Source organism: Amblyomma maculatum, chromosome 5 (assembly GCF_055883805.1).
Source record: "Amblyomma maculatum isolate TAMU_Amacu chromosome 5, ASM5588380v1, whole genome shotgun sequence".
NCBI classification, from domain to species: Eukaryota; Metazoa; Arthropoda; class Arachnida; order Ixodida; family Ixodidae; genus Amblyomma; species Amblyomma maculatum.
Window position 1 is genome coordinate 156,682,751 of NC_139348.1, and position 14,390 is coordinate 156,697,140.

At 49.1% G+C, this 14,390-nt stretch overlaps 1 protein-coding gene across 1 annotated transcript in view; it reads left to right on the forward strand.

The window, feature by feature from the left end:
• The first annotated feature begins 484 nt into the window (after positions 1–484).
• Positions 485–14,390, forward strand: part of LOC146190071 (suppressor of cytokine signaling 2-like) — a 40,769-nt gene continuing 26,863 nt past the window's right edge. Inside the window, exon 1 of the mRNA XM_084604810.1 lies at positions 485–1,046. The gene's annotated coding sequence lies outside the window, so the exon portion shown is untranslated. The remainder of the gene's footprint in view (positions 1,047–14,390) is intronic.

Sequence of the window (14,390 nt, forward strand, 5' to 3'; positions counted from 1 at the left end):
ACGCGAGCATGCGGCGTCGAACGCGTTTTTCTGGGAAGTAAACAGACGGAGCAAAAAGGAGAGAAGCAGCGGGGCAAGGCAAGAAGAGTTCGAATGAAAATAGTAGCGCAGCGGCGGAGCGGCCCGACCTCCTTCTCCCCGTTCTTTCTTTCTTCCTCTCCTCTCTCACCTCTTACCCGTTCGTTCTTCGTAGTGGGTAAGGAAAAAGAAAACAAGAACTGTAATGCATCATGGCAAAAAAAGAATAGAAACGGCATCACAGAGCCGACATGCCGCAGGGATAGAAAGAGTGAGCGAATAGACAGAAGAAAAGGCCGTCGTGAACGGTGAGAAAGAAATAAGGCGAAAGGAGAAGAAAAAAAAAACGGGCCAAAATGGAGAAAGAGGAGGAGTCGGCGGTGGAGGCGAAGGGAAAGGGCAGCGCGCCTCTGGCGTGGTTCCTGGAAAGCGCTCGCTGGATGGATTCCCAGTAGAAGAACCGGCGGAGAAGCGGCCTGCGCCGAGCGCGCCGAGGTCGAAGCGGAGGGTGTTCCCAGCAGCAGCACTGTGGCGGTCGCGGAGTTGGGTGGTCGGAACAGAGGGGAGCGGGTGCAGTCTCCACACTTGTGCCGGTGATTTTTCGGCGACTGAACGTGCGTAGTCGTCGCTGCTGCTGTAATTCGCCTTCGGTAGTGTGTTCGCAGCCGCTGTGCTCCCACGGCGCCGTGGTCCTCATCATATTTGTGTGTGCGTGCGCGCGCGCTCTCTTCTACTCTGGAGGATTTTTGCTCTTCCGAATCCTGTGCTGAAGTTGTCTTCGGAAGAAGAGTTGGCAAGGTTTTTGTGGAGTGGCAGCGAAGACGAACCCTGGATTATCGATTGGGGCGACACAAGGCCGCCATACGTCCTAGCCGCGGCGAGGACGGGGCCTTCGATCAACCGGCTGTGGATATCGGTGGCATGTGCACTGCTCCCGCTATCCTCTCCTTTGGGGCGGCTCGAGCACCGCGGTAACGCTGGATTCCGCCGACTGTTGCGCCGTGCGTCTTCGTCAATCACCATCATGGGTTAGTTTCTGATTTTTCTTGCCTCTTTCTGAAATTCCGTTACGTTGCGGAGCGCGCGTGCCGGGTGTTCCCCCATACTAAAGCTCACCTAGGGTTTGACGACCCGGTTGCACTTTGGCACAGCTGACAAGTTAGCTTTCAAAGCAAACCGTTCTCTGCGATACTGAGAGAGCTTTTATCGGCCCCGAAAGCATGCTCTGCTAGGAAAGGCTCCAGTTGTGCTCTGGGAGTTGAGTTGAATGGTTTTGAGTGGCCGCGGTGGGCAGCCGGGCTGGGCCGTACTCGTCGTTAAGCCTAACCGCTGCGTCGCCGGGGATGCCTTTTGAAGCACGACTTGTTTTGCGGCCCCGTCGTGTGTATTCACCGTGGTCAGCGTCACGCTCGGTCACGAATACCTGCTCGCGCTTTGTGGGTAGCCAGAAAAACACCTGCTGGTGTATTTACTCGGGAAATTCCCTCGCCAGGCGAAGTTTTGCTAGCTCTTTTGAAGGGAAAACCCGTGTGTTCTATTCATTACGTAGAGGAATGACGATCGTGGCCGAGCTTGTAGTGTAGGAGTATTTTCTCTCACCGCGTTTCCTCTTCTACTTGTCCGCAAGAGTAGCGCTACGTTATCGTGCGCTTCGCGACACACTGTTTTGACGGTGCTACTGCCGGCGGCGCACCGAAACTGGCCTCCCGAGCAGTGAGGTCAGAGACCTCCCTTGCGGGGACTGGCTTGGAAGATGCCGGGCGCTGGTAAGACGAGTGGCTGGTCCCGATTAACTATATTCGCGCTTTCATGTCGTAGTGCGATCATGGAATGTGTGGTGAAGACTTTCGCAATGCGAAGATACTACTTGGCGATTCGTGTACTTCGTTTAATTTCCCGTGATGAGGCGGAAAAGCTCAAGCCTTGCTAGCGAGCCGCTGAAAATAATAAAAAAAAAGAACAAATGGTACTTTCGTTGAGTTCGAAAAGAGGTCGAAGCCCACTTGCTTCCTCGCTCGGCGTGCGAGTCCCTTTGTTTTGTGAAGGCTGTAGTAGATGTAGCCGAGCAGCGGCCCTCTTATGTTTCAGGTTTTGGGAACGAGGTCACGTCGGGCCGTCAACCTATCCCGCGAGACCGACGCAGCGGCGGCGGTGTGCGCTTTCATTACCTGACGCTCGCGTCAATTTTTCTTTACTATTTTTCACGCTCCCGAACGGGCAACGCCCACGTCTACGTCAGCCCCAGAGATATAGTTGGGGCCGCGCGAAAACGTTCTTTTTTTAGCGTTTGGGTCGCGCGATCCGCTGCCCTCTTCGCTTTTTGATTCTGTCCGGCGGGCCAAACCCGGAGCCATACGCCGGTGATGTTGATGTTTCATAGTTTCTTTTTTTCTTCTCTCGCTTTAGTTTGGCGTTCTCTATTGCTCCCTGCACACGGTCGTCGTTCCCGTCTGGATGTGTGGGTGCGCAGATAATTAGCGGTCAGAAAGATTTTCTCCTTCGCCGACTGGCCATACACTAACAACAGCCTGTCTTCATTACTCTTTCACTTGTCCAACATTGCGTGACGTTTCGGCTGAGGCACTTTGCTGCGGTTTTGCCGCCGCTGCAATAAGCAATTAAGTTTTCATTCTCGTTTGAGACGTTGACGGCAACGCTGACTGGCTTTTGATTTTGATCCTATCTGGTCATCGTACAAGCTGTGTGTGTGTGTCCCCGTTCAAACTCCACGGCTTCCTGTGTGCACACACTTGGCGCTGTCACTTGGTCACCGCTGCAGCATGTGCGTTTTCGAGCAGCAGTAATTGGCTCGTTCGGGGCACAGGTTCTCGGAACGTACTTAATTATGCATACAATATTGTTCTTTCTCGGAAATAAGCTACACAACACCGCAATGAAGGGTGAAAACATCTATATATGCAGACTCGCTTGGCTGGCTATCAACTTATCTCTCAGTGAGGTGAGCTTGTGAACGATAGGCAGCGGCACTGTTTCCTCGTCAATTTGTTTTCCTTTGAGGAAAGGAGGGGTCGCAGTAATTATGCCACTGCGGACACACTAACCAAGACGCGAGGAAAGATGTACAGTAGGGAGTGAAATGAGAAAGCATGATACAGAGACCGGATTGGAGGACACCGGGATAATTTCATTCACCTAAAGATTTCTAACATGCACCGACCATCGTTTTTCGCGTTTTTCGCGTTTCTCTCGTCAAAACGTCACATTCATGTGAGCACGCGACACATTGTGGATGCTAGTATGCAGAAACTTCTATGCCTGATGAAGAGTTGGAATGTATGCGGGTCATCAGTCAGAGACCAAGTCATGCTGAAATGTCGCCATATTTATTTTCCCGACCTGCTTCTTGCGAATGTTTGCCAATGGATCAATTACTGGAGTTTTAACATAACGTCATGCGCTTGCGGAGGGAGCCAGCTGTACCTGCGAGACAAAATTGTTGTATCGCTCTGTGCCATTCAGGTCTAGGACTGTAGGACAGCTTCTAATCGTCAGGCAAGTGTGGAATATTATAATACACTGTTGCGCAAGTTCACGGGAATGATCTAAGCTTCCGGTGCGTGCTTTCGTTATATGTTTTTGAAAATTAATAGCAACAAGCTAGAAGCCTGATAAGGGATGATCTGGGGACGCATCGGTTCTTATCGTGATATTGAACAATGTGTGAAAATGGAAATTACCTTCTCAAACTGTTTCCCTGAAATTGTCCAACATTTACGAGCCTGGATTGCAGGCAAAAAGACCTTGAAGAAACTGTATTTCGCCTTTCTAGCAAACAAAATCACCCTTGTCAGGCGATATAGACGTCGGCCGAAATGGAATTAGCGGAGAACCGCGCGCGGTTGTTTTCTTCCACGCTCCACGTTTTTTCTCTTTTTCTATTAAAGAGCACGAGTTGCACAGCGTTTTGCGAAATTCCGAAGCGCGCATTCACCCGCGCAGGGAGAAAACGACGAGAATGTGAATAAGAAGCTCGAATGTTTGTACATAATCTGCGAGATCCCTCAAGCTTGCTCAACTTTTCTTTTTTTTTTTTTCCTCCGGGTAATTCTTTCAACAGAGACGAATGCAAGGCACCCGCAAGCTGTGGATAACTCCCTCCGTCACTCTGGCACTTCTTGTAAAACTAGCTCATAACGCCTGGTTGTTTGGCACGAGGGTGATCCGTTACCCGCCGTCCAAAGTTACACACATCCCAGGTTTTATAACTAGGCAGACATTCGCGTCACATTCAGGCCATATATTCCGTTGTTTGAATTCCTCTTCTCAGCACGTTGCTTCGTTTTGATCTCTGTATCTGCAGTGTTTCTTCCTCAATGGTGTGCTCTTATTTTATTGTTATGCCTTCTTTAAATACACCTTTCTCATATCTGTGGTGGAGTGTCTCAGATCACCACTGCGGCCGAACAAGAAACTAGGCCTGTACGCCTCTCACTCGCGAAGGTTCGTACTAAACCTGGCGACGATAAGAGCCTCTCCGTGTATCAGTTGCCCCTACCTTGTTGCTGAGAGAGACGCGAATTTTATTTTATTTTTGCTGCCGAGGGCACGGTTGGCACACGTGTCTGTCCTGTCTCACTTTTCCGACGCGGTGACGCTCGGAGTCCACCATGCAAGCAACGCCTTACAGCTGCTTAGAGGTTTGCCTGCAGTCGATCGTCGTCATTAATCTGTTAAACTGGCGCAGTTTTCAAACGACTATTTTATCATTTGGACTATGCAGTTTTTTAATAATCGGTTCATCCGAGAGGCTGATAATGCACCAAGTAGGGGTCAGATCTAGGGGACAGGATTGAATGGAGCCCGATGGGGTTTCCCTGAAGTTCGAACAAACTTGATGCTGATACAACGAATGCGAGTTCGAAATGTTCCGAAGCTCGAATCGACCCAATTAACCGGCTTCTAGTTACATTAAGCCGTCCGCATTTGAATAGTTACGCTTTTTCGCGCTAATTCCAAGTGTTTTACAACTGTCTTAAATTTAATATTAAAAAAACAAACAGAAAAAAAAAAAAAACATGTTTTGTTTGGTTTCGCCTCGGGAGTGATTCAAGAAATTCCAGAGTGTAGGCACACTGTTTCATATGACGGCCTATATGAACATGTGCAACATCCGAAATGGTTGTGAATGTATTCGTCTTGAATGGGGCACCCCAAAGTAATAATAATAATATTAATAATAATAACTGGCAGTTAGAGTGGCGAGAGAAAAAAAGGGGCAATATAAGCGCTTAGCTGTGCGCTATGAATTTGTTGCACGAAAGGCCAGAGCTCAAGAAAGTTCAAAAGGGGAAGGGAAGTTCTTTAAGCTGCGCAGAGGGGAACAGAAGGTCGGCTGTCGGCCTTGCTCTGTCCCGCTTTCCACTGCTGTTTTTGTTTGCGTACTTTTTCCTCCTTGGCTCCTAGGCGCGCTCGACCGTAGCTTTCTTTGCGTTGTCAAGGTCACCCGGGCTCGAAACAAATTACTTCGGATGTCTGTCGACTCTAGCTACAAGGAGAGGCAACGTAGCTGAACACATGCTGCCGAACCATGTTATATTGTTGTTTTACAGAATTTCTTGGAAATGTTTAAGAAAACAGAAACTGCAATATCAATATTTATTTCCATTGTTATTATGGGCGGCGCCGCTGCAGGGAAAGATGTCAGGAACAGCTTCCAGAAAGTGGAATAATAATAATAATAATAATAGAATATAAATAGAAAACGTAATCGATGCTCTGTGCGCGCAAAATCGTCACCTGTAGAAATGAATGCATCAATTGTTTCAGTGTTGTCGGCCTAGTTGGTGCAGTACTTCAGACATCTTATAGTTGCGCGAACAAGGGCACACACAAGGCAGCGCTCGTCCTGTCTTTGTTGGGGCAACTATAAGATGTCTGAAATGCATCAATCGTGAACGTACAATGAGCACATCACTTCTCAAGAAATATTTTTTCGTTTTCTTAAATTTCTCGAGAAATACAGGAAAAAACGACTGCCTTACCCCATCGTCACTCATTATCGTCGCGCGCATTTATTTCCCGGATTCAGCTTCTGTATTGTGTTGTTTTCCCCCGTTTTTCAATCTGTACGCGCGCGCGCCTCGCTCGTTCATTGCTGGCGCCAGCTATTTGAGGACAAGTTCTGAGAACGGAGGAATGTCTCCATCGTTCTGCTCGCCCTGCCTTCGGTAATTAGCGGATCGTTTTGTTTTTCCTTCATTCCGACAGATGACTCGGGGCAAGAGAGGGAGGATGAAGATGAATTAACAGTCAGCGCGCGAACTCCGCCGGGAAGTTTAGAAGGTGAAGAAGGAAAACGCAAACCAAAATCGAACAACTCTAATTGCCGTCCGCTTTGACAGGCGACTTCAACAGGTGTTCGCGGCGGGAGCAGCAGCATGTTTAATAGCGTTCCTTATCAAACGACGGCACCATGCGCTCGCCGTCTCGGGCGCTATCGGTCCTGATCAGACGACTTCGACATGTGTTCACCTTGGGTTTCTAGTGCACTTTAGCTTGTCATGCTTAACAGGACAACCTTGCCGATAAAACTGCCATTAAAATATCTGTCGTGACGCTGGGGCTACGTCGACCCGGCCTTCACTTGGTAGCGTGCAGAGACTCGGGGTTGAAGTAGGATTGAATCTTCGAAGTTGGTGAAATATGTACAAGCAGGTTTAATGGCACTTTGAGAAAACTTATTTACAATATTTACACGAAAAAGAAGGGTACATCAGCAAAATGGCAAGCGTTAAGAGTTCATAGCGAGAAGCGACTGGATGAGCCGTTTACCCAGGGCTCAGAGCGACATTTCGTGCTCTGCAGCGTCCTTAAAAACCCCCTATGTCCAGCCCCTCTCTGAAGATGCTGACCAACCAAATCCAGGGCACGCCCCTCAGGTATCGGCATCCAATCGAACACATCACTGCACTGATGGTCTGAAGCACTGACTGGTCCGGCATTCATTCGTTGGGCGTGATCACTTGTTGGCGGGAAAAGCTTGGGAACGGCGAGGAGAGGAGGTACATTTCTATTCTTCAGCAAAGAAACCACAGGCTGGTTCTGGGGGTTTTACTTCTCAGAAACCCGAGTGCACGTGGCGCCGCATAGGGCTCCCAACATGGTCCCTTTTCGACAATTGCAAATCTTTCCTGCATTCCCGGGAAATCACTTAATGGCCGTATGAGTCATGCTCTTCTCTTGTCCTGCACGTCAGCGGACATGTCACTCTGTCGTCTCCTTTGGATAGGAGGCATTCATCACTGGAGGATAGCACTTCTCGACTGGAAGGGTGAACAAAAGAAAGCACTTCCTGCTATTTCCCGCAGGGGGACGTTTCTTTGTGTTTTTCCAGACGTTCTCTTGACAGGGCCAATTTGGCATTTGCAGGTTGTCCACAAAGCAAAACATGCTTACAAAACAGGATTCCTGGAAACAGGCTCACTTAGAGCCAATGGACCATCACCACATATTCACAAAACTTTTCCATGCCCACAGGCGAACAATAGAGCGCGCAAATGCGGATGCTTGGTCGTAACAGCCTCCTCCCCCGCCAGAAGAGACTCGGAGGGCAGCAGCCGCAGCTGCTGCATGAAGAGACGACTTAATGGCCTGCACGTGAACGCTTGAAGCTCGCTGTTGCATGTCGCGTTGTCTTGATTGTTGTAGGCCAAATTGCTTGAGCTATCTGAAACTCAACCACATGTCGAAGCAAGCACTCGGCTCCCGTCTGAAGAGACCAGGTCAAAAGAAAACTGCCATTGTTGTTCGAGAAAAGCCCACTCTCAAGACGTTCAGGACCCACGTATGCCTCGAAAACCAAACGTGCTGCTTTACATAGTCATCTATATTCAAGCGCACGAAAAAAAAAAAAAAACCTGATTATCAATTTGGATACATGGTGAGGAACATCTCGGACCGCTTAGAAAGAGCGGCTAAGCGCGTCCGCATTCCCATTTAACTTCCCCTTTTTGTATCTTATTTCAAAATTGTACTGCTGTAAAATCAAGCTCCACCTAAGAAGGCGACTGTTCTTCGATGTCGCAGTTTGCAGCCAAGCCAGGGGACAATGGTCCGTCTCTACGGTGAATTTGGCCCCTCCAAGATAGCACTGCAATTTTTGAATGGCCCATACAATGCAAGCGCACTCTTTCTCTGACGCGCAATAAGCCCTCTCTCTAGAACTCAGCTTTCTGCTCAAGTAGAGCACGGGGTGCTCATTACCGTCGTCATCTCTCTGGCAGAGAACAGCACCTAACCCTCGATCACTGGCATCACACTGGACCGTGAATTCTCGGTCATAGTCTGGAGCTCGCAATACCGGACGGCTAATCAGCACAGCCTTCAGGTTTACGAAGGAGGCTTCCTTTTGTTCGTCCCAGACTACATTTGTCGGTTCTGTCTTGCGGAGAGCGTCGGTCAGAGGGCTAGCCAAAGCTGAATAGTTAGGGATGTAGTGATTGTAGTACCCAGTCAGACCCAGGAATGCTCGAATTTCCGTCTTCGTGCTCGGCCGCGGGTAGTCTGCTACCGCAGAAATCTTAATCTCGCTGGGTTTCCTGAAACCTTGACCTACATTGTGACCCAAGTAGTCCACGGTCGCCCTTGCCAGGCAACATTTCTCGGCCTTTACGGTTAGTCCAGCTTGACGCAAAAGGCTCAGTACAGCTCTTAGATGTACCATATGGTCCGCCCATGAGTCGGAAAAAACCGCAATGTCGTCTAAATAAGGCACCGCGAATGTTTCACACCCCTTTAAAACCCTATCCATGAGTCGGGAAAAACAAAATGGAGCATTTTTGAGCCCGAAACTCATCATTGTTGGCTGGTAGCTGCCCGTCGGAGTGACGAAAGCCGCGTATCTGCTGGCGCGTTCAGTGAGCGGTACTTGCCAGTATCCTCGAGTAAGGTCCAGCGTAGTCACATATGCCGCTCTACTGACCTGTTCTACTCTCTCCTCAATATTCGGAATAGGATACACTTGATCCCTGGTGAGAGAATTTAGCTTTCGGTAGTCTACCACAGGCCTAGGGTCTTTACCTGGAGATTCTACTAAGATCATAGGCGAAGCATAATCGCTTTCCGAGGGTTTTATTACTCCCAATTCCAGCATGCGAGTTACTTCCCTATCCAGAATTTCTCTTTGCCTTGGAGAAAATCGGTAGCACCTTGATCGCACTGGCACGTCTGAAGTCAGCTCAATATCGTGCTCAGTCAAATCAGTTCTGCCTGGCCTGTCCACGAAGCAGGCCTCAAACTCTGTTATTATCTCGCCCAGATCGGACAGCTGGGATTTCTTTAGTTCTCCTCTCTGCTCCGTCTTTTTGAGAAGCTCCTGAGCGTTGCTTCCTTTTCCGCTGAGGCAAATCAAGTTGTCCCCCATCTCCTCGGGAAGGTTTAACGTTAGATTTACCACGGCTTCCCTCTGCACATAAGGCTTCATAAGATTGCAATGATAAATGCGCACTTCTTTACGCCTACCGGGAATTTTCACTGCGTAGTTAGTGTTAGAAAGCTTTGCAACGACTTCAGCCGGTCCTTCCCACTGTACTTCGAGCTTATTCTGCCTTGAACTTCTCAGCAACATCACCTGGTCCCCGATACAAAACGTCCTTTGACGGGCTGACTTATCATAGTACACCTTGGAACGAGCCTGGGCTGACTTCATGCTGGCCTCAACGAGTTCCTTAGTGTTATGTAAGCGATTCAAGAGGTTCAGAATGAATTCTACTACTGTTGGGTCTTCTCCGCGCCCCTCCCAGGCTTCGCGCACCATTCGCAAAGGTGAGCGCAGTGACCTTCCGTACACCAACTCGGCTGGGCTAAATCCAGTGGATTCGTGCGGCACTGACCGCAAAGCGAAAAGCGCTGCAGGCAGGCAGGTATCCCATTCGCGCTTGTTTTCATAGCACAGTCCCCTCAGGACTCGTTTGAGAACAGAGTGCCATCTTTCTACGCTGTTGCTCTGCGGATGATGGATCGAGCTATGCACTACCTTAATGCCGCATCGCTCGAGAAATGAGGTGGTGAGGACACTCGTGAAAACGCTACCCTGATCACTTTGTACCTCGGAAGGGAATCCAACTCGTGCAAACACTGACAGCAGCGAATCCACTACACTCTCGGACGTCACCTCGCGCAGCGGAACAGCCTCTGGAAACTTTGTGGCTGGGCATAACATAGTGAGGATATAACGGTACCCTGACTCGGTCACAGGAAGTGGCCCAACTATATCTATTACTAACCGGTGAAACGGCTCGGTAATGATTGGTACTAACACCATCGGAGCTTTCCACTTATCTTGCGCCTTTCCAACCCGCTGGCACGTGTCGCATGACCGTACAAAATTTTCCGTGTCCTTAAAACATCCAGGCCAATAGTATTCTTGCAACAGCCTCTGCTTTGTTTTCTTTATTCCAAGGTGACATGACCACGAGCTGCCATGGGAAAGTCGCAGTAAGTCTCCGCGGTACTTTTGGGGAACGACTAATTGGTCCCGCTCTACTCCGCGCTTATCCTTGAATAAGCGATACAGCACTCCCTTTCTCATCTCGAAAGAAATATTGTTTGCTGTCTTAGTGGCGCGGTGGCGCTCCCTTATCTCCTGTATATTGGGATCATTGGCTTGCTCTATAGCTAAGTCCTCTCGGGTTCCACTTAAAAGTCTCGTGAGATTACTAGACACTGGCGGCAAGAGGTTACTCTCAAGAACGTCCTCATTCCGCGTCTCATCAAGCTCACTTTCAAGTTGACTTATCTGAGATGCCTCGCTCTCAAAGTTTTCTGACCTGCTATCTTCCGCATTTACCATTGTTTTAACTGCCGTTTCCTCCGCTGTGGATTTTTCTGGAATGAGCAGTGTAGCTAGTTCTCGCGCCTTTGAACGTGTTAAGGCTTGCACAACTCTGTCTCCGAAAAGGATGCCCCTCTTTCGCAGCAGCATGTCCGATTTGTTGGAGAACAAATACGGATAGCACTTAGGAAGCTTTCCTGAAACGGCAGCCTCGGTTGTTAATTCGCCGAAAGGGCCCTCGATGACCACGTTCGCGATCGGCAAGCACACACTCTGTTCCTCAACTACCTGTCGGATCCATGCACACTGTCCTGTATAGTCGGAAGGCGATACATACGCCGGATGGACAACATCCATCGTTGCGGCCGAATCGCGCAGTACCTTGCAAGGCTTCCCGTTGACTACTAGGTCATGCAGGTAGGGTTCTAAAAGCTGCATATTTTCATCGCAGTCCCTGACATACGAGAAAGCAATCTTTTCTTTCCGGCAGTTGACGGCAATGTGACCCTGCTCATTACACCTAAAGCATGTGAGCGGCTTCCTAGCCTCAAGCTTATTCTTTGTGTTCTGCACGTTGGTCACTTCCCCACTTTTCTCACTGCCGTCCTTTCTAGGGAATTTGCCTGAAGAAACCTTCATTTCTTCGTTTCCAACTCTAGCAAAGTGCCTTTCCTGACGGTTTTTCACACTGAACTTGGGATTGCGGGGCCTATCCACTGCTGGGTTGCTGAATTGTCGGCGCGAAGCATACTCCTCAATAAGTTCGGCAGCTTCAGTTGCCGACTTAATTTCGCCTCGGTCCTGTAACCAATTTCTTTCTTTTTCTGGGAGGCAGTTATAAAACTGCTCCAAAAGAATTTGCTCGACTACAGCGTCCCTATCACTGTAGGAATCTGTGCTCTTTAGCCACTCGCCCAAATTAACTCTTAAATTGTACAGGAATTCAGGGTAACTCTCGTCCCTGGACTTAGTAGCTTTCCGAAAACGTTGTCTGAACGCCTCGGCGCTAAGCCTATACTTTCTCAGAAGGCAAGCTTTGACCTTCTCGTAGTTGTCCGCGTCCTCCTTGCTTAGCCGCGCGACAACCTCCGCTGCCTCGCAGGGCAGAACCGTCAATAATCTCTGAGACCAAGTGTCTCGCTGGAAGGACAGTTTTTCGCAGGTTCGCTCAAAGTTAGCCAGATACAGACCGATATCCCCTGATATCACATATGGCGGCATGTACTTTGACATCTTGAAATCTGCCTCCTTGTTGAGAAGAGGTACCGCTAGCTGGGGACAATTGCCCGACCTCTTGCTCAACTCTAGTTCTAATTTCCGGAGCTCAATTTCTTGGTCCAGCTTTTTTGCTTCTCTTTCACGCTTCTTTTCCTCTTTTTCCCACTCACGTTCGCGCTCCCTTTCCTCTTTTTCCCTCTCAAGTTCACGCTCACGCCTCTTTTCCTCTTTTTCCCGCTCTTTCTGCTCTTTTTCCCGCTCCTTTTCCTCTTTTTCCCGCTCTTTCTGCTGTCTGAGCTGTTCCTTTTTTTGACCGATGAGGTTCCATGCTTCACTGAGCTCCTCATCATCGGCTCCCAAATCTGTGATTGCCTTTATAATCAAAGGTTTTCGTGCCAAACCACTTGTATCAATTCCCAATTCCTCACACAATTGCAACAGTTCCGGTTTCTGCAGCTTTTGTAGGTCCATGATCGCTCCGAGTGTCGGCTACTTCCAAAACAACAGTGCAAACTACCAAACCTAAAGGCGTTTCCACACTCTCTTTACCAGTTCTAAAATCTAACCCTGTTCTAGAACCTGGTCCACATCAGAAGAAAAGCCAAGCACTCACCCACACATGCGATCGATGTTCCGAGCTGCCCTCTTGTTGGCCGATTGTTGCTCCTGCTTGTTGCTTGAGATGCCACCTCCGATCACAAGGTGTTGTGGCTTGTAGCTTCAGATCCACCTCCAATCACCCGATGTTGTGGCTTGTAGATTCAGATCCCACCGCTGATCACCAGTCGTTGTGCTTATAGATTCAGATCCCACCGCTGCCACCAGTTGTCGTGACGCTGGGGCTACGTCGACCCGGCCTTCACTTGGTAGCGTGCAGAGACTCGGGGTTGAAGTAGGATTGAATCTTCGAAGTTGGTGAAATATGTACAAGCAGGTTTAATGGCACTTTGAGAAAACTTATTTACAATATTTACACGAAAAAGAAGGGTACATCAGCAAAATGGCAAGCGTTAAGAGTTCATAGCGAGAAGCGACTGGATGAGCCGTTTACCCAGGGCTCAGAGCGACATTTCGTGCTCTGCAGCGTCCTTAAAAACCCCCTATGTCCAGCCCCTCTCTGAAGATGCTGACCAACCAAATCCAGGGCACGCCCCTCAGGTATCGGCATCCAATCGAACACATCACTGCACTGATGGTCTGAAGCACTGACTGGTCCGGCATTCATTCGTTGGGCGTGATCACTTGTTGGCGGGAAAAGCTTGGGAACGGCGAGGAGAGGAGGTACATTTCTATTCTTCAGCAAAGAAACCACAGGCTGGTTCTGGGGGTTTTACTTCTCAGAAACCCGAGTGCACGTGGCGCCGCATAGGGCTCCCAACATGGTCCCTTTTCGACAATTGCAAATCTTTCCTGCATTCCCGGGAAATCACTTAATGGCCGTATGAGTCATGCTCTTCTCTTGTCCTGCACGTCAGCGGACATGTCACTCTGTCGTCTCCTTTGGATAGGAGGCATTCATCACTGGAGGATAGCACTTCTCGACTGGAAGGGTGAACAAAAGAAAGCACTTCCTGCTATTTCCCGCAGGGGGACGTTTCTTTGTGTTTTTCCAGACGTTCTCTTGACAGGGCCAATTTGGCATTTGCAGGTTGTCCACAAAGCAAAACATGCTTACAAAACAGGATTCCTGGAAACAGGCTCACTTAGAGCCAATGGACCATCACCACATATTCACAAAACTTTTCCATGCCCACAGGCGAACAATAGAGCGCGCAAATGCGGATGCTTGGTCGTAACATATCTCTCTCTCTTACCGACACAGGACAGCAGTCCCAACCGGACGGGAAGCGGTGCTCACTAAGGCAGCGCAGCATTTTATTGGACCGCTGTGCTGTCAATCCGGAAGTTTATTGTCTACGCCGAGATCAATTCGAAGTCATTGAGAGGGAAGTTTGTCCTTGCAAAATTCACCGATGGTTATTATTATTAATGGTTAGACAAAAAACAGCGCGGGACCAGCTCTCTTGTCTCCGTTGTTGAGCTATTATATGTCTATGTTCCAACTCGCCCTTTTACTAATATCAATGGGAATCAGATGATTTCTGCTCATCTACGATAGCCTCACCCGCGGCACAAAGCGTGCCGTAAACTTTGAGAAATTGCTGTAAGCTTTTGACCAATGGAAGGCACCGGACTCGCTGTGGATAGGACCCGGTTTGTCATTTCTTCAACTGGTTCCTCCCGGTTCGCGCTCACGGGCTTTTTTATTTCTTGTGTTTCGCCTCTGCCAAAATAGAGTCCCTGAGCCGCTAGGCGTCTATTTTCGCCACCTAGCCACATAACAGGCGCATTCACAGAGTAG